The sequence below is a fragment of the Nylanderia fulva genome, unplaced genomic scaffold (assembly GCF_048542155.1).
Source record: "Nylanderia fulva isolate GAGA-0341 unplaced genomic scaffold, ASM4854215v1 Scaffold79, whole genome shotgun sequence".
In the NCBI taxonomy this organism is placed as follows: domain Eukaryota; kingdom Metazoa; phylum Arthropoda; class Insecta; order Hymenoptera; family Formicidae; genus Nylanderia; species Nylanderia fulva.
In genome coordinates this window covers 394,733-418,907 of record NW_028190905.1, presented here as the reverse complement: position 1 = coordinate 418,907, position 24,175 = coordinate 394,733, and positions in this window count along the sequence as shown.

Genomic DNA, 24,175 nt, shown 5'->3' with positions numbered 1-24,175 from the left:
GACGCTTCAAACCGCGGCGGTCGTTTATATTCGAGTGCTTCCTTCGCCAACGAAATTTCAAATCACTCTGCTCGCTGCTAAAACAAAGGTCGCGCCGATCAAAACCGTAAGCATCCCGCGCTTGGAACTGAACGCTATCGTCCTCCTCAGCCGGCTAATCAAGTGGACCTTGACATCGTTGAAATTACCTCCGATTCCAATATACGGATGGACGGATTCGACCATCGCTCTCGCGTGGCTCCGTCAACATCCATCAAAATGGAGCACCTACGTGGCTAACCGCGTATCCGAGGTGCATACCTGTCTGGATTCTGTTTGTTGGAATCACGTTCCGTCTCGAGATAATCCGGCGGACTGCGCCTCGCGCGGCTTGACCGCCTCCGAGCTCGTGACTCACCCGCTATGGTGGAACGGTCCACGATGGCTTCAGAAACCATCGACTGCGTGGCCGATTCTGAATGTCTCAGCTCCGCTCGACTCTGCCACCGATCAGCAGGTGTCGGTGGAAAGAAGACGGCCTGTGACGCTCCATGTTCAAGAGGCCGAGGATTGGGAACTCCCATATAGGTTCTCCACTTGGACCAAGCTTGTCCGCGTGACTGCCTATATGAATCGCTTTATTCATCGTGTAAAAGAAAAGAGCGCGTCTCGCTCCCAACTCTCCCCCCTTCTGAACGCCGATGAGTTTAGGAGGGCAGAAATCTTCTGGTTGCGCTATCTGCAACAGAGATTCTTCGAGCGGGAAACGCGCTCACTAAAGAATAACGGCACCATACCGCATTCGAGCTCGTTGAGCAGATTGAGTCCTTTTCTAGGAGAGGACTCTTTACTCCGTCTTGGCGGGCGGTTGACGAATTCCGCGCTCAGCTATGACGAGCAACATCCTATAATAATTCCGAAACATCACTTATCCGATCTCTTAATTGATCGCGCTCATAAATCCACGCTCCACGGGGGGACACAGCTGGTACTCCGTGTGCTGCGTCAGCGATACTGGCTCATTGGAGGCCGCAGCTCAGTAAAGGCGCACATTCGAAAATGTGTAGTCTGCACTCGTCACGCGGCTAAATTGTCTTCTCAGTTCATGGACGACCTTCCAGCCGCTCGTGTCACCCCTTCGGCGCCTTTTACTCATTGTGGGGTTGATTACGCCGGCCCACTCCACGTAATTTCATTCGTCGGCAGAGGGCAAAAGGCCAGAAAGGTATATATCGCTCTGTTTGTTTGTCTTGCTACAAGGGCGATTCACCTCGAATTAGTGGAAGATTACTCCACGCCCGGCTTTCTTGCAGCCTATCAGAGGTTCGCTAGCCGAAGAGGTCTGCCGCGTCACATGTATAGCGACAACGGCACAAATTTTTATGGAGCCAACCACGAACTCCATCGACACTTTCAATCCTTATCGAAAGATGCTGAATTGCGAAATGCGCTCGCAGGCGACGGAGTGAACTGGCATTTTATTCCCTCCGCCGCTCCACATTTCGGCGGCCTTTGGGAGACCGGAGTCAAGAGCCTTAAAACGCATCTGAGGCGCGCTGTTGGTTCCCACACACTTTCGAGGGCTAAACTCGCGACGCTTCTATGTAAAATAGAAGCGTACCTTAACTCGCGACCAATCGCTCCGCTTAGTGACGACCCGGGTGACTTGTCGGCGCTCACCCCGGGTCACTTTCTGATTGGACGGCCCCTCGTAGCCGTTCCGGAGGAATCGGCACTCGCGATCGACCCGCGTAGGCTCTCGCGATGGCAACTAGTCCGTGCCATGCAGGAAACCGTGTGGCGTGCCTGGTCACAGGATTATTTACATTCGCTTTAACAGCGAAACAAGTGGTGCAAGCAGTCTCCTAACTTCGCAATAGGCGAATTAGTATTAGTTAAAAGTCCCGTGCTCCCTCCGAGCAAATGGGAGCTTGCCCGAGTACAGCAGATCCATCCCGGATCTGATGGACTCGTTTGAGTTGTGACCATACGCACCTCACGGTCCACATTGAAACGACCTATTGCGCAATTATGCCGACTGTCAATACGTGATAACTCTAACGCGTCCGCAACGGATAAAGCCGCTAACTTGTAAGAGTTCTGTAATCTTCGAGACGACTTTCTCAGTACGAGTCGTCTTCACCTGTATGTTTTTGTAATCATCTTCCTCGACGATTCGCTCCCGCTTTGTTTAAGTTTATTTCGCATTCGTTCGCATACGAGGCGGGCGGTATGTTTAAGATTCGTTCTTCGGAGCGAATCCTCGAGGACGATCGAATTTTCTAGAACGCTTTTTTTTGTTAAATTCCTTAGTGTTTACGCCAAGGAAACACGTGAAACCAACGTGTACACTCGCCGCTAATTGGCGTGTGTACATCGCCTGATTTTCTGATGGTCCAATCGAGGACCCCGATCGGCTGCCGCCCTACGCGAGCTCCGAAATTCGCGCAGCCCTCGAGTTAGTCCTCGAGAGAGAGAGCGCCGAGAAACATAAGTCTCGGTACGCGACAAACTTGTAGAAAGTGAATAAACTAATTTAAACCGTTTCAAAACGCGTACAATCATTTGATCACGTTAACCCGGCATCCTACAACGTTAAATCTTATACAAGTCATTTTAATTGATAATTTTTTAATAAAAAACATAAATAATTACTTGATTTTGATTTGAAATGAACTTCAAAATACTCTCTTTTTCATCTTTAATGTTAGCGTAAATAAAATCATCTTGTACTCCAGTTTCAAAGTGTTATTGATCAATTTTCGACCAATTGTTTTTGAAACGAGTAAATATAGCTACATTTGGGCTATTTGTAGCAGGCCAACAAGTTTCTGCAGCGTTCCGTAAAACAAGTTTGTAAACATGATGGCGACAAGCAAAGTGAAGGAAATTTTTATTCAAATGCTTTTCAAGCAATTGACATGTTCCGTTAAATCGACCTAAAGAAAAAACCAAAATAAATAGAAAGGAGTTAACACAAAATAAACCAGAGTTTTATAAAATACAACTTAAACAATAATTGTTCACCTGTGTTGACGCTCGTCGTATCAAAACAAATTGCTTTGATACAATCTGTCAATTGCCACTCATTTAAGACATCAATAATAGCAAAAGCTTGTCCAGCACCTGTTCCAGAATGTAATTTTGGAGCACCAAGAAGTTGCTCAGTATTTTCTCCTGATATAACAATTGGCAGTCGATCCACCGTTTTCAAATTGTCATCTAAAAGTAATTTACCATCCCAGTGTAGTACTAAGTGGTTAGAAATCTTCAAATTATCTTTCATTTTAGACACAATCGAATTTCTTGCACGTATGCGATTCCTATGAATAGAACTCGCACTAGAGTTGATACTTTCAATATTGACATTCATAACATTGGCAAGAGAAGATATTAAAAATGCAGCTTTTCTACTACTTATTTTCGTACGGTCTAAAGTAGCTGTTATATCTAAAGTAATTATATTAACTTTCTTTTTGGGTTTCAGACGATCAGGTAATTCATTTTCAAAATTCGATGTAGTTCTTTTCAGACTACTATCGGAATTAAATGAAGAAAAACGAGAAACTCCTTCAGATGATACACTGACATCAGATATAGTTCTACTTAATTCTTTAAAAAAAAAATTAAATCATTAATGAGTTCATAAAGATAAATGAAAGAAATTGATTATTTACCTTCGACAATATTATCTTCCACTACATCTTCGATACTTATTTTTAAATCGTTTACATCCGGTGAGATTGGATGAGATCGAGTTCGATTTTTTGTATAATTTAATATTTGTTTCTGATTATCCGTTAACAAATTGAAATTGTTTTTTGAACATATGTTAAATAATTCATTTAATTTCGTACAATAATTTTGTTCATTACATTTTTGGGTTGGAGATTTTTTTCGTGAACAACTTTTCTTTATATTTTTCCATTCATAAAAAAGTTTTTCTATTTTACTAATGATAAATTGAGTATGAATAACTGTTATTCCAGTAGGATTCCAAATATTAATTACATCTTTAGTAACGTCAATAGCACTTTCACGGATATTTTTTTTTAAATAAAGATATTTATAAAAAAATAAACTCATTACTTGTCGGCTCGATGGCAATTTACGACAATTGATTTTACTACTGCAAAGACCAATTAAATAAACGATTTTGTTTTTGTTGGTCATTTTTAACATAATATACAAATATAAAAATGAATAAATTTTAATTCATAAGCACTTTGGACTATTTTTAATAAATAATGCTTTTATATCAGACTACGAACATTCGAATGATGTAATACAAGGTTAGACATAGTAAGAAGTTAGCAAAATTAAAAAATATTCAAGAGCAACCACCTTAATAGAAAATGTCTTTAAAGTCGTAAGCAGCAAATGAACCAATACAATCAAGCTATATTTTGAAACTTTAATTCAGCAAATGAGAATTCATATTAAAAAAAAAAAATAATAAAATGGACCAATCAGCGATTAAGAATAATAATTCAATTTTCAGCTAAATGTTTTTATCTTTCCTGATAGATGTCGTGACTTAAGAAAATGATTTTATCGACGATGATATATAAATATTGATATTGGTCTTACAATTGAATACAAGTGATTGAAAATAATATTAAAATGTTCTACAGCTAAAAACAAATCATTAAAAATTAAGAAGATAATTATTTTTAAGGTTCAACAATTTGATTTTTTTTTCTATTCTTTGACACTCTATAACTTTTTCCCTATCAAATTTGAGTAAAAAACATAAGAGATCGATTTTGTAGAGAATTTAATTTTCTACAAAATAATGAAAAGGTAAATTTCGAAAAAAATTTTTTTACGCATAATTATTTAAGAATTAAAAAAAATTTTTTTTTTAAATGTATTTTAAATGGAAAAGGGGACCCCCTCATGCGCCAGCTCATTTTTTGAGATTTCGAGCTGAATTTTTGGGAGAATTTTTTTTTTGAATCAAAGAAACTTTTGAAATATGTTTATTCATGAAAAAAAAAATATGTTTTTTTTTAAACAGTCTAATATATATATATATATATATATATATATATATATGTGTGTGTGTGTATATACATATATATATTTAATATTATATAATATATTATAATATAATCAAATCATAATATTCTTCTGTATTAAAAAAGATACAAGAATATGTATACACATACATACTATTTATTATATTTACTATATGTATTGTTAATATTTATCAAATTTTAATAGGTTTGATGAAGAATTAAAAATTTATTCAATGTTCAGCGACAATTATGAAGAAGTGATGATGAAAGAGATAATTTCGACGGCAGCAGCACGCGGATGTGTCGAACGATGGCTCATTCAAGTATTAGTTTATAATTTAATTCAAACTTTTACATATTAAAATGTGCATTAAAACGCTTATTCAGAAAAAGTTTGGGAACATTAATAAAAAATGGGTACATTATTTCTGCTTAATTACATTCATCATTATATTTAATTATAGAACAAGGTTGAATTTATTTTGTTTTCTAAATATTTCGTTATTATTAATTATTACTGGCGAACCTTAAGGATTATTATCTGTTTCGTTATTATCTTACATTTCAAATTACATATTTTTTCTTAAAAACAATTATGTACTTTCTTTACACCAATCGAGTCCTCTCAAAATAATTCTATTTAAAAGATTTTTAATTTTATGTCTAACTTAGCTTCTAAGATATAGGCATAGACAGATTAAATCAAACGCTCTGTACATAGATATTTATTTATTTAAAATTAAAGTAATACTTGGTAGTGACATTATGTTGGTAGTAGTTGGTCAAGTAATACTTGGTAGTGAAATAATATTCTACTTTTTATTCAAAAAGCAAAAACTGCTTTGAAACTGACAAGATTTGGACAAATCTTCTCTCGCCTTTTAACAAAGAAGGAATTTTAATAAATCTCTCTCATTATGAACAAGCGTCTCCATATTATCAAATATAAAATTGTTTGTATTCGCTGTAGCTTTAAGATTGCACTATTATTATAACATGTAGGGATAGTTCGCTCATCACAATCGCTAATTTTGATATACCAATTTAATTAATTTAGTTTAAGTAAAAATAGATTGATTATTGTACTAAAGAAGACTAATTGTAAGTAAGTCGAAACGTTTACCTTAAGATGATGTAAAAAATTTAAGTTCAAATTTTAAATGATATAAAACTATTAAGTCACCAGATGATAATTAAAAAATGGTAATAATTCAATCGACCAAATTTGGCAAATACGTAAATTTATTGAATTTTCACAACGTTTTGGCCGTGGGTTTCGGCCCTTATCAAGTGCTATAATATAATATTAACAATTATTAGAAAAATAAATATAAAAATAATAAAATATATAGAAACATTCACACGTTAATACGCAACCATACCTATATTCTTAAATCAAAGTAAATCACAACTTTTTTAAAAAACAAAAATTCGATCTTAGAATATGACATCATATAATAACATGATAGTATAAAACGAAATAACTATGTTATCGTGTCGATTTCGAGCTCCTTATATACTCACTATTTTGATCAAACTAAACGACCTTTATTAGTTTTTTTGTAAACATTATTTAGATTATCCGTGTCTTTTTGTAAATTAATTGTTTTTTTATCAAAAAATTTGACAACAACCTTTTTGCTTTTTGATTTTGAACACACACTAACTTTACAATGCATTGGAACATTTCACATTTTGAACAACATAGATTTTATTTTTATTTTATACATGAAACTTTTGGTGAGCGAACGGCTATATATTTGCAGCAATGGATTGATACGAACTATAAGATATTGAGGATCATGGCAAAGTTGTAATTATTGAAGTCATGCAAGAATTGTAATATTTTGCCTTCACACTTATCTAATTTTAGTAAAACAAATTTAATTTTACATTATTATAAATCAATAAACAAACTAGAGAGACTTTTATACAGACATGGAGTTGGAATGTTGAACATTAAAGTTTTCGATTTAAATACAATAGATTGCTAGATTTCTTACATAAAAACCTTGATAAAATTTCACATTTTTTATCCTATAACCTTCCTACTTATATTTGGTGTGATATTCTTTGTTATCATAGTCACTCGTTTGATATATTTTGAGCTGTTATACCACTCTCACAAAAATAAATTTTTTTGTTGTTGAGATAAAAAGAATAGTATGATATTAAAAAGATGAAACTAATTGAATTTAATTGTATTTTGGATCATAACAATTTTCATCCTAAGAGATTCAATTTTAACAACACAATAATTTCCAATGAAACTGTGGTTAACACATTAATTAATGCCAACAATTTTTTAAAAAAACCATCTTTTTGTTTAGATCAGCTAAATGATAAATGGTTTATTAATTTATCGGACACTAAAATTCCTACCAATGTTTCTACTCTTTTGCAACTGGGTGAAAAATTCAGCCTTCCAGTTAGCTCCAACAAAAAAACTGCAATCCATGAGTTCATGAAGGACATTGAGAGTAATTCGAAAAAGAATAATCTTATTACTCTCCGTAATATGGCTGTTAACCCAATTTTTCCATTTCTTACACATAATACTCCCAATAATACTCCCAGAGACCTAAGAAAAGCTAAACTCATAGCAATGCATAAATCAACAAAAGAATTTTGTTATCACAATCCTGATATACTTTTTACACAGCTGATAAAGGCAACGTCATAGTTGCAATGAATAGAGCATACTATATTAAAAAAGTGGAAGACTTATTGAATGATAGTAATACTTACTCGATCATCAAACACAACCCATCCATAAGAATAGAAAAAGATTTAAATAATATGTTGAAACATTGGCTAAAAAAAGAATATATCAACAAAAGAGAATATTATGCACTACATTTCAGTGACTTATTCCTACTCAAAGCCTATGGTCTTTCCAAAATTCATAAAAACAATGTCCCCTTTCGAATCATAGTTTTGTTGATTAATACTGCACTTTATTCTTTGGCATCTTAATTTCATAAAATACTACTTAAAAGTCTTCCTCAAGCAAAAAGTTACGTCAGCAACAGCTTTGAATTGTATGGGACTCTCTCTGGTAAAACATTGGGTAATTCGAACGTCATAGTTTCATTAGATGTGTTGTCTCGCTTTTCACAAACATTCCTCTAGATCTTGTTATCAAAAGCATTAATAATAGATGGGAGTATATTGAAACCCCACAAAAATTCCGAAAAAAGATTTTATTTCTACCATTAATTTTATTTTAAGTTCCACATTTTTTACATTTAATGACAAAACTTATAAACAAACTTTTGGTACTCCAATGGGCTCTCCATTATCACCCATGGTAGCAGATCTAGTGATGCAAGATTTGGAAGAAGCTGTTTTAAGTAGTTTAGATACGACTTTAAGTTTTTACTACCGTTACGTAAATGATATATTGTTATCAACTTGTGTGGAAAAAATAGACAACATTGTAAATAAATTCAACAACTATCATGAAAGATTAAAATTCATGGTTGAATATGAGGTTGACCGTTGCATTAGCTTTTTAGATCTTAACTTAACAGTAATTGACAATACAATTTACGTTAATATAACCATTCCATAAAAAACCTTCTCGGGGAGATTTTTATCATACTTTTCTAATCACCCAATTTGTCATAAGATTGGAACTATATATAGCTTGGTTGATAAAACGATATTACTGTCTCATTCTACTTTTCATCAAAAGAACTTGAAGTTTATTATTAACATTTTGTTAGACAATGGTTATCCTCTAGATCTTATTTTTAAAACAATCAACCGAAGAATTAAAAATCTTATTACAGGAAAGTTAAATATAAAGAATATGAATTTCAAAAAACAGCAAATAAAGGGAGAGAACATATTTTTGTTATATTGTACATAAATATAATATTGGATCAAATTGCGTCAGCGATAAAAAAATCAGATGTGACTGTGGGATATAGAGTGCTGAGTAAACTAAATAGATTTGTTAAGGTACAGAAAGACAGAAACAATCACTCTTGCAACTCCAATGTGATCTATAAAATTAATTGTAATAATTGCAATGGATCATATGTGGGTCAGACAAAGAGACAGTTACATACGAGACTCAAAGAACATATCAATAATATTAAATTAGACTCTTCAAGACATTCTGTAATTAGTGAACACATTGTTAATGAAAATCATACATTTGACTGGAAAAATAGAAAGATTTTGAACATAATTATCAAAAACGATTTATTTTTGAGATGATACATATAAAAGAGCAGAAAAACGGTATTAATTTAAACAAGGACACAGAATTACTTGACAAGGTTTATTTTGACATCCTAGATGAATTAGCAGATTTGAATGAATTTATGCTTGTTGTTATATATATTGACTTATTACTATTTAAATCTTTAAATTGTCCCACAGTCATGTTAAAGACACGCGGTAAACAAGAAGCTAGTAACAGAATTTTATTATTAAGACAAACTGTAAGTTAATTCCGAATGGATTTAATATTGTGTTTTTTGATAATCTTAAATAAAGTTATAATATACAGTTACAATTTAATATTGATAACATAGGCCATCTGATTACTATAAAACTCGCATATATATTTGATTTGATTGACAACTGCTTTAAAACTGACGAGATTTGGACAAATCTTCTCTTGCCTTTCAACAAAGAAGGAATTTTAATAAATCTCTCTCATTATAAACAAGCGTCTCCATATTATTAGATATAAAATTGTTTGTATTTGCTGTGGCTTTAAGATTGCACTATTATAATATGTAGGGATAGTTTGCTCATCACAATCGCTAATTTTGATATACCAATTTAATTAATTTAGTTTATGTGGAGGTAGATTGGTTGTATTGAAGAAGACTAAGTAAGTCGAAACGTTTATCTTAAGATGATGTAAAGAATTTAAGTTTAAATTTTAATTTATGTAAGAATTTAAGTTCAAGATTTAGTATTAAATTTGAATTTATTTTATCACATCTATTTGTTTGCTCGTAAGTTGGTCTTATATTGTATCGTTTTAATTGTTCTACTTTTTATGTTAACAATATAAAACATTTTTTAATCACTTCTATTATCACTTCTATCATTTATGTAGGTTCGCATTGTTAGACTCTTTAGTTTTGTTATATTTATTTTAAAACGCAAAATATAATAATCGAGTTATAATAATTTAAATAAAATAAAATTGATATAAAATTAATATTTTTATCTCATTATTTCCATTAGCACAATCATTTAATTTGACTTTGCAATTATATGATTTAAATTAATCATATCATATTTAGTTTTAGTTTGTATCGGTAAAATATAAGATTTAAGCTAAATTTTATAGTTTTAGTATCAAGTTAACAAAAGCGTTTAAAAAAATTGATTTTATGATATATTTAAATTAGTTTTATGATATATTTGAACAAAATTCAATGTTATAGGTTGAGAAAGAGATGATACGATCAGTAAGAGAAGAAATATATTTAAGTTATTTGGATTATGAAATAAATGAACGAATAACATGGGTACTTATTTGGCCTGGCATGGTTGTTTTGTGCGTTTCGCAAATTTATTGGAGTCTCGAAGTACAAAATTGTTTAATAGATCGTGCACCTTTTGCAATGGAACTACTCTACGAGAAACTAAAAACTCAGATCTTGAAATTAGTTGATCTAGTAAGAGGTTTGTAATATTATAACAAACATTATATTATATATATATATATATATATATGAAATCTCTTGTTTTAAAAAATATTCAATTTGTGTAAAAATTTCAATTGAATTGCAGGACAATTGTCCAAGCAAAATCGAACGACATTGAATGCTCTTATCACTATCGATGTACATGCAATGGACATTGTTAAGTCTCTTGTCGAAAAACAGGTCACTAACGAGATGGATTTCGAATGGTTAGCGCAACTCCGCTGTTACTGGGAGGATGATGTATACGTCAGAATTATTTATTCAACAATAAAATATGCCTATGAGTATGTTGGCAACTGTCCACGTCTCGTCATCACGCCTTTGACTGACAGGTATGTTATTTCTAAAATGAGATAAAAATAAGACGAAATATCAACTGGCCATGATTATCATATATCTATATAATACGATTTTATTTTTAATTAATGTAACACGTATGGTATATGTGTTGACATTTAGAGCAGAATATAATATTCTTATTATTGTTTGTTTACGTCTGGGCTAAAAAATGGCGTCATTAGAACAAAGCAAGCATAGCGAGTGAAGTTTCTTTTATCCCCGAGTTTTGTATTTTAGTCTACACTTTACTCTTCCGTAGCGGAAATTTTGAAAAAGTTTTTATCGAAAAAAAATTTTAAAAACATTTACAAAAAAAGTTATCAATGAAAAACTTTTACCTTAATTATTGATATCTCTAAATCCTGCATCACTATATCAGCAATAATTGAGGAAAGAGGTGAGCCCATAGGAGGTCCAAAGATTTGTTTATAAATTGCGTTATTAAATACAAAAAAAGTAGAAGTCAATACAAATTTTACAGCATTAATAAAATCAGTTTTCGGAATTTGGATGTAATATCTTTGTTTACGAACTTTCCCCTGGAGCTCCTATGGGCTCACCTCTCTCAAAAGCCTGACATAAAAGTAGGTTATCGATGTATTAGGAAATTGAATAATATTATGAGGGTTCAGAAAGATAGGGACGATCATCCAAAAATCTCTAATGTAGTTTATAGAATCAATTGTCATGACTGCAATGCTTCATACGTTGGACAGACAAAAAGACAATTAGGAACCAGACTGAAAGAACACAGAAATAATATCAGATTGGATTCTGAGAGACACTCGGTTGTCTCAGAGCATATCCTAAATAATGGACACACATTTGATTGGGATAATGTAAAAATTTTAGATCTTGAGAAGAATTATCATAAAAGATTAATATCTGAAATGATACATATAAAAGAGCAAAAACAGGGCATCAATTCTAATAAGGATACCGAGTTTCTCGACAAAAGCTATTTTGATATACTTGGAAGACTGGCTGAGTTCATGAAAACATTGTTAAAGTATTACATAAATAAAAATTTTGAGGCACCAGTCTTGTTTCTGACTTTCAAGCATACTCATGACACCTTATACAGACGATCGTTTTATTCTTTTTGACAATTCATAAGTGATTTTATATCTTTTTTAATCGGTTCGGTTCTTATTTTATTAAGATCATTAATATCCAAAAATTTTTCTTAGCATAATCGTTATTCATCGAGTTGGTCGTCAAAAATTAGAAAACATAGAAATTCTATCAAAAAATTGTGGCGTGATGAGCGATTTTACTGGCATGTTCCCCGCCTACAAACGACGAATATGTTTTTTGTTAATCGTTTGACCGCGTTTTTCTTATTATATATTGACCAATTAATTAATTTTTTTATTTCGTAAGTTATGTAGTATTTAATTGTATTGATAATTTATATTTTACACATTAAATAGGTTTATATTCGCGTTTTGGCATCTGATATTAATTGTAAACATGTTTGAGTGCTGTCCGTTTTTATATTATCTAATCGAGTATGTTACTTATTTTGTAAATTTATGATTTTATAATGTAATTATTTGTTATTATCTTTGTACTGATGAAGACTGTAGTACAGTCGAAACGTTTGCGGGGTATTTTAATAGTGATATGTTGTAATAAATAAATAAGATCTTATAATTTATTTTTACTCGTTCAGTTGGCCTATTATCAATTTATGTTTTAATAATTTGTTTAATGTACACAAGCTTTTTATTTATTACTTTTTTTTTTTATTTTTATTTTTATTTTTATTTTTATTTTGAATTTTAAATTGGTTTTTAAAAAAGTTAATTTTAATGAACTAAATTTATTAGTATAAGAAAAATAAAATAAACACTTATTTATCCGATTTTAACAATTGTATACACTGAATCATTCAATATACATAACTATCACTACACTAACTTCTCGATACATACAACTGTCAAAATGCACAATGACAGCCGCTCATGAAATAAACACAATAACAGAACCAATCGATATCGCGGAAAAGAGGTAACAATTACAACTTTCGCTTCCCGGTTTCCGGTCTCTTCCTGCTACAAGCCGGGCGACGGGCTTCCCGTCGTTGGGCCGGGTTTCCCGGCTTCCGGTTGTTCCTGTTACTCATTGGGCGCCGAGCTTTCCGTTGTTCAGCCGGGTTTCCCAGTTTCCAAAATATCTCATTCCTATTGCGTAGTATATAATGTATCCAGACTACGTATATCGGGTTGCTTGTAAGTCCCTTCTGGACACCGTCAAGGGTATACGCCTTCGTTATATTATATCCAGCCGGGGTGAAATGATAGATCAGCAAGTAAAGTCGTAAGACAATATGTCTAAGGTGCCAGGTTTGAACTCAATTCGAGCCAAACGCCCCACATGTCTGCCGGGAAAAAAGTGAAGAAGATGGAGATGGAGAAGTGAGGAAAAGGAGGGAGGCAGGTTCAGCTGAAAGGAGAAGGAGAAGGTAGAAAAGGAAGGAGTAGGAAAGTATTCGGAGACAAGGAATAGGCGATAGAGAGGTGGAAGAAGGAGGAAAAGGAGGAGAAGGCTGTAAGGTGTGAGTTTAGTAAAGAAGTTGAAAAGGTTCGGGAACGTTCCTATCAGAAAAAAGTGCCGTATTGTAATGAATGGTTAAAAGAAGGTTGTAAAGGTTCGGGAACGCTCCTATCAGAAAAAAGAGCCGTATTGTAATGAGTGGGTAAAAAGGTTGTAAAGGTTCGGGAACGCTCCTATTAGAAAAAAGCGCCTTGTAACTCCTTAGGAAACACAATAAAGTATGGTATGGTATATTATATCCAGCCTCCGTATACTGGGTTGCTTGTAAATTCCTTCCGGACACCGTTAAGGCTATACGCCTCCGTTATATTATATCCAACCTCCGTATATCGGGTCGCTTGTAAAGCCTTACGGACACCGTCCTAGGCTATACGGCTCCGTTGTATCGTCTTACATCTCCGTTACGTTGTATATATCGGGTAGTTTGTAAGTCCTCTCCGGACACAACCATAGGGTATACGCCTCCGTTGTATCGTTTTCGATCTCCGTTACGTTGTATATATCGGGTAGTTTGTAAGTCCCCTTCGGACACCACCATAAGCTATAAGCCTTCGTTGTATCGTCTTCAATCCCCGTTACGTGGTATAATAGATTGTACGTCACGTCGGGACAAAATATAGGTATACGATACTATTGCATTATATAGTTTGTCAGTACCACCTCTGAATGACTTGTAAGTCTCTTGTGGACAATCTACCTTTTGTTTTCACTAAATAAATCATTTTGTCAAGGAATTAGCGAGTGTGAATCCCCCCTTTTCCCAAATCCTGGAACCGGTGAGCCGATCCGCGGCGTCGGGAAAGATGCACCGTTACATGGCGCTCGAACAGGGACCTGCCCAGTGGAGATCCCGACTCGCTTAGGCCTATCCAGATGCCCGCGTGCATCAATCAATTGCATAAAATTGAAGCCGTTGCGTTGGCCGAAAGGCACGGACTCAAAAGTCAGGGCACGTTAGACGAGATTCACCGGCAACTCCGCCGATTCGTAGGGTAAAATCCCACTCTACTCCACGCCCACCTCACTGTACCCACTATCTACGTCGAGATGGCTACAGGAGGACTGACGGAAGGCAAAGAAACCACCGCCTCCACTCCCATCGAACCGGCCAAGGTGATGAACCAGATCCGCAAATGAGGATGCCACTTTGACGACAAAGACCCTCTGGAATTCCTAGAACGCATAGAAGAATTGCGCAGAATATGAGTATACCGATGCCCAAATGCTTACGAGGCTCCCCGAATAACATTCGCGGCAACGGCAATCCGGGGCAACATTCGCGATACTATAACAAGCTGGGCCGAATTTTGCCAAGTCGTCCACTGACAACACCTGCCGAGCGGATACGAGAGGCAGATGAAAAGAACGATCTAAGGGCGTCAACAATGGGCCAAGAAATTTTTTCAAAAATACGCCACCGATGTTTTGATGATGATACAGCGTGCCAGGGGATACTCGTCTCTAGACCAACTTGAGCAGCTGTACGAGAATATGGATCCAGAATACCAGCTGCACATCCGTCGGATGGACGTACTCAGTGTCGAAGATCTCAGCGTCCGAGCCGCCGAATACGAGGAAGTCGACCGCCGAAGGGGAGAACGACTGAAGGACGAGCAGAAGAGCCCCGCTCCGGCTGTAGCCACAGCAGCATACAATCGAGAAGAATGCTGCTGGAGGTGTAAGCAACGCGAACACACCCGCCTGGATTGTAAGAGGCCGCCTAAGAAATTCTGCTCAAAATGCGGCAAAGATGTGGTCCTCACCCGTGACTGCTATCCCTCGAAGGAAAACGGGGTTCGGGTCGGAGACGTCGCGGCCGTCGTCCAGCTCGACTCCATCTAAGTTACAATTCGAGACCGCACCTCCAGATCCAGATAGCCGGATAACATTATCGTGGCCTTCTCGATTCCAGCTCGGAGATCTCGTTCGTGAACGCCGAGACAGCCCGCCGAATCAGTCATGAACCATCCAGTCCGGATTCCAGAGTCGGCCTGACCGATGGGTCTCAGTTCCTATTGCAGAGACCACCGAGACAACGGTCAGACTGCAGGGAAGATCTCACCGATTCTCCGTACTGCCGCATTTGGAGAACGCCATACTCATAGACGCAGACCTCTAGGCAAAACTGGGCGTCAAATTACGCCCCCCCCCCCCCAGACCCGCCGCCAGCATCGCAGCCAAGGACGGGGCCGCCACGACGAGCATCAGCCCTGGCACCACCAGCAAGGCACTAAGACTACAAGCCTTCCTAAATGTCGAGCTACCCAAGTTCGAGTCGATCCGATCAACAAGGCTGAGCACCGAATTCGGCTGAAACCGGGGCTATCTATTAAACAGCGATATCGCCCCTGCAATCCGGCAATGCAAGTCGTGATCAATCAGGAAGTTCAGAAGATGGAAGCCAAAGGAATCATCGAGCCATCGACTAGTGCCTGGAGTTCTCCAATAGTACTGGCTAAGAAGAAGGATGGAACATACCGGTCCTGCTTTGATTTCCGCAGATTAAACGCGGCATCAGAGAAAGATTCTTACCCGCTGCCTCACATTGCCGCCACGCTAATTCTTATTTTGTCTATATTATTAATTAGAATTATTTCCGACAAACGTTTACGAGAAATCGCAAAAGTTGTCATTATGAAATAATCCTATAACTTCATAATTATTTTATAACCTTACGTATAAGAAATGATTGGAAAATGTTTTAATTAATTTGGTTTGATGTATCAATCCGCCAGTATAAATGTAATTATTACTGCATTTGAAAATGACCTAAACCACAGGTCAAAACGTCGTGTTATTTTGATTTTAATAAAGAAATTTTGTCCAGTATTGGTCGTTTCTTATAATTACATTCTTAATTTGTGGTCTTACTTTATGAAAATAAAGAATTAAAATCATGTACATAATAGAATTTCGGCGAATTAAATTATAAACATATTTAAAATTCAAAAATAAAAATTATGTACACAATAGGAATTTGGCGAAACAAACTTTTCTACATAATTTTAATTCGCCGTATTTTAATTATGTACATAATATTTTAATATGTTGAATTTGTGTGTGTGCAAGAGCGCGGGTGCGCGCGCGCGTGTGTGTGTGTGTATGTACATAATTTAATTCGCTGAATTTATATTATTATTATGTAAATAATTTTAATTCGCTAAACTTATATTATGTACATAATTTTAAGTCTTCAATTTCCATTATGTACATAATTTGAATTCCCAAATTTCTATTAGATACATTATTTTTATTTGTCGAATTTTTATTATCTACATAATTATAATTTATCGAATTTCTGTTATGTACATAATTTTAATTCCTGAATTTCTATTATATACATAACAATACATTATAATTCGACAAATTTATATTATGTACATAATTTTAATTCTCGCATTTTTATTATATATACAATTTTTATTCGTGAATTTCTATTATGTGCATAATTTTAAATTGTCGAATTTCTATTAGGTACAATTTCAGTTATTTACATAATAGAAATATGGCGAAATAAAATTATGTGCATAATAGAAATTCAAGAATTAAAAATATGTACGTAATAAAAAATCAAAAATTAAAATTTTGTGCATAATAAAAATTCGACAAATTAAAATTAGGTTCATAATAAAAATTCAGCGAATTAAAATTATGTATATGTATAATAGAAATGCGGGAATTAGAATTATGTATATAACTAAAATTCGGCTAATTAAAATTATGTACACTCGCGGAATAAAAATTTGGCGCGCGCGAAGCGCGCGCTTGTTATCTAGTGCAATAATAATAGAAAGTTTTTAAGATCGATTAAAATAGGACATTTAAAGTTATATAAATTTAAAGCTTAAACAAAATATATATTAAGATTTTTATCCATTTAAAATAAATTTTTTCAAATTAGAACGATATATTAAAATTATTATTATGTTTATTTTTTATTATTACTCCCGACTGCTGCCAACCCTAGGTTGGCGAAAAGAGAGGGAGTATGCGTTTCACCGAGCTCGGATCAGTTGTTACGCTTATTCTCAATAACTGCAACATAGTTTAATATCATCTTCTGAACATAACTTTCTTATGTGGACTCATTACTTTCTATTACTATATAATTGATCAAATCTAAGTAGGTATTCAACACGGGTTCTAACCCGGGTCCCTTTAGTAGGTATACAACACGGGGGCTAACCCGGGTCCTCTGAGGGGGGGTGCGGGGGGGGGGGGGTCGGGGGCGAGAGGGTATGATGTCACACGGGCGGGTGGTCTTATCAGCAAATAAGCTTATCTTATCAGCTCAGATTACCAGATAAGGGGCGATTATCGGATCATGTTACCTGATATGTTTATAAACAAAAGATATATCTATTACAGTGATATCTATTACAAGATAAGATAAGCGGCATCTTTGTAAGATATCTATTACATAAATAAGATAAGATAAACAAATATCTAATACAACAATATCTATTACAAGATAATTATATATCAATTATTACGATATCTGCGGCAAACGCGTCGAGACATGTTTTCGCGGGGGATTGCATTTTGCCCTTGCGGTACCACCCCCCCCCCCCCCATAAGCGGCGGTTCTTTATTGTTTATTTTAGGAAGAAATGCCAGCGACGATAACCAGCGGCTACAGAAATTTATAAACAAAACAAACACCAAAAATCTGCGGCTGCTAATTAGATATCAATTACACTTATCTATTTCTGAGAATTATCTACGGGGAGAAATCAATCGAGGAAGTTAAACAAAAGCTACAAAATCTTATACCGTTCCTTTGGCGAGCGACGAAAATCAGCGGCTGCTAATCAGATATCAATTACTACGTTATCTAAATTTTTTCTAGAAAAAATTCCTACGAATTATCACCGGGGAGATACGCATATCGGGGAAGTTAAACAATCGTTTGTACGTTGACGAACAAAGAGTTGAACGGGAATATATAATGAGGACCCTAATGCTGCCGGGTCAAATCAAAGTACGGTGACCACGAGAGCGCATGCTTTCCTCAAGGAAAAATAGCTGCGAGAAAAAAGTTTAGCGTGTAATCAAAGTAGTTATTTCTGTGTAGTACAAGTGAATTTTTACTCTTGAGTGGTACAGCTCACGCATACTTGCTCAACACATCGATGACGGTGAGTATGTAGGGGAAACTCTGTTGAAACGGGATTACGGACGCATCTCGACGATGACGGCTTGCCACAGATCATCGTATCCCCGCACTATGACATGTCTCTCATTCTCTCTTCAAGGAAAATTTTTTCTCGCTGACGCATGCAACTCGTTTACCAACTGCCGTCTCTCCAAACTATGTTGCTTGTTGTTCTTTTCACTATTTATTTTAGTTCTTTATTTTACGATCTCGTTCTTTCGGGTTAGATTCTTGTTCTTTCGCGTTCTTGCCTCGTTCTTTTGGGTTAGATTCTCGTTCTTTCGTGTTCGTGTCTCGTTCTTTCGGGTTAGATTCTCGTTCTTTCGCGTTCTTGCTTTGTTCTTTTGGGTTAGATTTTCGTTCTTTTGGGTTAGATTCTCGTTCTTTCACGTTCTTGCCTTGTTCTTTCAGGTTAGATTCTCGTTCTTTGAGTTAGATTCTCATTCTTTCGCGTTCTTGCCTCGTTCTTTCGGGTTAGATTCTCGTTCTTTCGGGTTAGCTAGCCGTTTACTCACGTCCTTGACAGTTTCAAAAATCGTTTCTGACTCAATCGCAGCCTCGTTCCAAGTCGTTTCTGACCCGTTCGTAGTCCGCCCTGGCCCGTTCGCAGCCGTAGCTAAGGCAATCGTAGCCTTTAAGTACTTGTTTGTAGTCTCGTTCGCAACCCTTAGTGAGTTGTTGATAGCCTCGTTCGCAGCAGCCGATAGGTCGTTCACTGCTAGACTTTTCATTGCAGTTTTCAGCGATCACATAGCTACCGTCGCTGCTCATTGTAAATTAATAGTACGCTGATAATCCTTCGTAGCTGTTCAACAACTGTTTGCAACCTCGATAATCTCTTCTAGCCGTTTTACAACTGTTTGATAGACGTTTCTGAGCCAACCGCTCATTAGATGTCTGTTTCTGAGATAGTGTTAGGCGCACGCAGAAGCTCTTTTATCGCAGTCTCCAACGCTCGTACATCTTTTTCTAACGCAGCCAGCTTTTCATCTGACTCTTTCTGTTGGATCATCAATGTTTTAAAGCACTGTTCCAGGTACAATTTGTTGACGGTATCGGTATCTGTCTCAAGTTGCGCTACACGACGAATCTTGCGCGATCTCGCGTCATAATCTGTAGCGATGTGATGCAGAGCGTTTTTGCGCACGCATTGTCTAATCAATTTATACCAATGATCGCTTGTGCCGAGGGTTGCATCATTTCTCCTCTCGAAAAATCCATATTTTTTGATACACATTTTTCAATGCTTTGTAAAGTGTCACGCGATGAACTGACTAAATTGTGGGGACCCCCGTTTAATTTATAATAATACCTGCTTCCCGAAGTTCCTCGATAATCGACAGGATCTCGTTGTCATGCGCGTTGTTTCCGGCTTGGCGCAAAGCGTCGAGCAATTGTAGGCGATCCACTAGCTCGTTGGGGTCGTCCCAATGCACGTAATCAATCTTATTGTCGGTTAGCGTCATAGCGCAAGGCATTCCCCAGCTAGATTTTGGGCTTTTCGATTTCACCCGCATCAATGGTGCGATTATATGTTTGCACTTGTCTCCCTTGCTACTCTTCACACGGCCTTGCGCATCAAAATTGCGTTTATGCGCGTTTGTCGCCAATAATATGTGCTTGTATTTTCGCAAATTGTCCTTCTGGTAATCAGACCTTTTCTTGAAGATAAACTCGTACAATCTTGGCGTTCCAATGTATCGCGTGTCGCCTATGATTATATTGTCATTTTTGTCAATCGCGAATCGCTTGTTTCCAATGCGCATTTTATTCTCGCCGAAATAGACTCCGTATACATTATCAATTTCTTTCTTCTCATCAGCACCGAGAAGAGCGTCCATGTACTTTTGTCCTAATAGCCCCCAATCCTTTTGCATCATTTGTTGATCTTCCGATGATTTAAACCAGTTTCGAAGGGATATTTCGGGCGGGTTACGCGTGGTTTCGAAAACATTTTCGTCTACAAGTGTTTTTGGGTATCACAAGTTGTACGCTTTTCGGTGTAGAGGTTGTCGGTAATGAAGCGTCCAATGGCTTCAAAATATCTTGCAGAATATCCCGATGCACATGTTTTCTCTGTTTCGGTGTCTCCTCCTCCTTCTTCTCTTTCTCCTTTTTCTCCTTTTTATATCGCTTGATGATTTTACGTTTTCTCTTTTTCGGTGACTCCCCCTCATACCGCGTCTCGATCTTCACATTGCCGTCGTCAGTGTTAGGCTCGTTTTTTTTACCAAAATTGTCGCGTTGTCGGCAATCTTTTGTAGCGGTTCGATAATAGGTTTAAAGTGAGTCTTGACCGCGATATCGTCATAAGCAAGCTATCCTTGTCTATCACTAGAAATCCATACTTTTGCTGCCAACAAGTACAACATAACTCACTGAAATCCTCATACGACATGTCGGTATTCACGTGATCGTTGTACACGTGCTTCAAATTGGTGGCGTCTTGTTTAAACAAGATTAGCAGGTTCGCATTGTCGCGTATAAGATGTTTCGGTATTCTCGCGTATGTCTGACAGAGATAGAAGCAGTCGATGTTCGAGTGGCGCCCCACTGGGAAGTACTCTCTTATTGTATCTTGCTTGTCGCATGCCACGTCATCAAAGACAAAAATTGAATTTGGACATGCCTTGCTCGGTGGAATGACGTCACTGTTATTGGAGAATGTAAAGTAGCCGATTTCGTCAATCGGCGTCAATAAATCCTCCAAATACCGATATTTCGGCTGTTGCAGCGATTTCGAGTACACGTACACGTTCTCGAAACGCACGCCGAGCGGACTTTCCAGCAGGCTTATTAACATGTTAGTTTTACCGCAGTTTGAGAGGCCGCAAACAATCGCGCGTATAGTTGTCGGTAGTATCGTACCGTGTTTGCGCACGCTTTTGTTCTTGCTACAGCGTACTTTGTCGTCGTAATTCATCACTCGTATCGTCAGAGATTGTCGCACGAATTTCATTTTCCCACTCCCGATTTGACCTCCAACATCCGTCTATTTATAGCTGCGCGGACCCTCGCTTTGCCCAGTAATGTCTAGAGATTGCAGCGAATGTCAACGAAAATAGGCACAACAAAGCAGTGAACGACAGAAAAGCCGCGCAACGTCAGTTGCAAGAGATACTACGCCACAATCGTACCATGGAAGGCCGCGGACTGTATCTCGTCCTTTACAAATACGGACGAGGAGCGAGGAAAAAAAAACGTCAAAAAAACGTTAAAAATGCCAAAAGATGTAACTACAAATGTGCAATTACTACAACTTGCAAAACGTATGCACATTTCGTACTTTAAAGGTGTTTTCATGCGCAATAATTTACCGATAAATGGCGCGCGAGAAAATGAGAGGTGTCGTCAATCTGGGCAGCACAGACGATCCTGGCACTCATTGGGTAACGTATGCAAAAAGGGGAGATTGCGCAATCTATTTTGACAGTTTTGGCAATCTTCGACACCCGAAAAATTGGTGCGATATTTAAATGTGCCGAAATTGGAATACAATCACATCTCTTATCAAACGTATGATCAGAGTATCTGCAGACAATTGTGCTTGCAGTTTCTCCGAGAGGTTGAATCTTCAGTTCAATTCACGTGAAATTTAAAGACTGACGTTGCGCTATTTAACTTAGTTTTGTCAACATGTCGCTAACATTAACATTGACTGGGAAGAGTAGCGTCCTCGCGGCAAATTACTTTCCCCCGCCTAGATTTGAGCGACGCGGACTACGAGCTCGGTCTGGCGGACTTTGAAACTTATCACACTATATCGAATGTGAATTCCTCGAATAATAAATTTTACTACGGCAAAGACGACACGGAATCTACGATTCCCGGGAGATCGTACGAGCTGCAAGTGGTACATGAATTTTTGAAACGCACACTTTCCCGAAAACATAATGCTGTTTGTGATAAAGGTGTCGACGATGAAAATTACCCGATAGTGCTCCGCGCTAATTACAACACGATGAGAAGCGAGATTAAATGTGTCTACAGAATAAACTTTAGCAGGCCCAACAACATTGAATCGCTGCTGGGATTTTCGAATCGTATACTGCAACCGCGAAAATGGTACGAATCGGACATGCCGATTAATATTATCAACGTGAACATTATCCGCATAGAGTGTAACGTGACTGCGGGTGCATACAGTAACAATAAACTCGTTCACACGATACATGAATTTTCACCGTGGGTACCACCAGGATATAAGATATCAGAAACGCCGGCGCAGATTATTTACCTGCCGGTCTTCGTACGGAGCATTACTGATTTAGTGTTACGCGTTGTCGACCAGGAGGGACGATTACTCGATTTTTGAAGCAAAGAGATAATAGTTAGATTGCACGTACGACGGCGGGCTGCAGCGGCGGCAGCGATTACCTCGTGCGACGGGATGCTCGTGTTGAATAAAGACACGAAGAACACAATCAGGCTAGCAGCAACATCATTTGCTAATATCAAATCAACCACGAAGAAGAGACTCACTTCGTCAAACGTTGCGTTTTTACAATTTTTGGGATTTGCGGTGCGTGCCATTTAAACAATGACTAAGATTCTCAACATCGAGGAAGAGCCAGTCTTTGACAATCTCATCGTCAATATTGAGACTCACACATACAACCCGTTTGCCACCACAACATTTGGATACAGCGACGAGATAAGAATATTTTTAAGAATTTGTTTTATCCCTTCTCCTAATATTTTAAAAATGAGCGTTACTCGATTCTTAGTACCTTTATGCGATCAGTCTTTTGTCAACTGTTCTGACTGATAGTTTACTTTTTAATATCCTTGAGAAAAATTTTCTGCACCGAAAGAAGCAACAGCATGAATTACTACATGCCGAGAAGAAATGCGACAAATAAGTATAACTTTTTTTCTATTTTGTATTTATATTTTTATCTTTTTTTATATTTTATATTTTTGTACGAGTTATAATTTCTTTTTCCTAATTTTACAGCGTTTCGTTGGAGCCTCGTGCAATTTGTATACTAGGAAGACGATACGCATTGACAGCCACGGAATTCAAATTCCTCGAAATTGGCATCAGAGTGGATCCGCCGAGTTACGTGGAGATCGCTATAGGAGATCATCGGGGAAAACAACTAATACTATCTATCGAAACGTGGAAAGGACTCTACGAGCAACGTCACGCTATTCAAAATTATCCGAACAATGACTCCGCCAAAGATGTGTATAATTTCATAAGTGTCGGATCGCTAACAGTGCGATTTCACAAGATAAACGACACCAAACTCATAAGTCGCGAATCAGCGGACGTGCGCATGATAATGGTCGAATCGACGTTACGTCGTATGTTCGAGCTCACTTTATGCATCGAAATAATGTTTGATCGATTAATGAGACTAATTGCAACGGTCGATATCAAGTATACACAATTCTCCAATATTGCATCCACTGTAACGGATGCTAGAGAATTGACA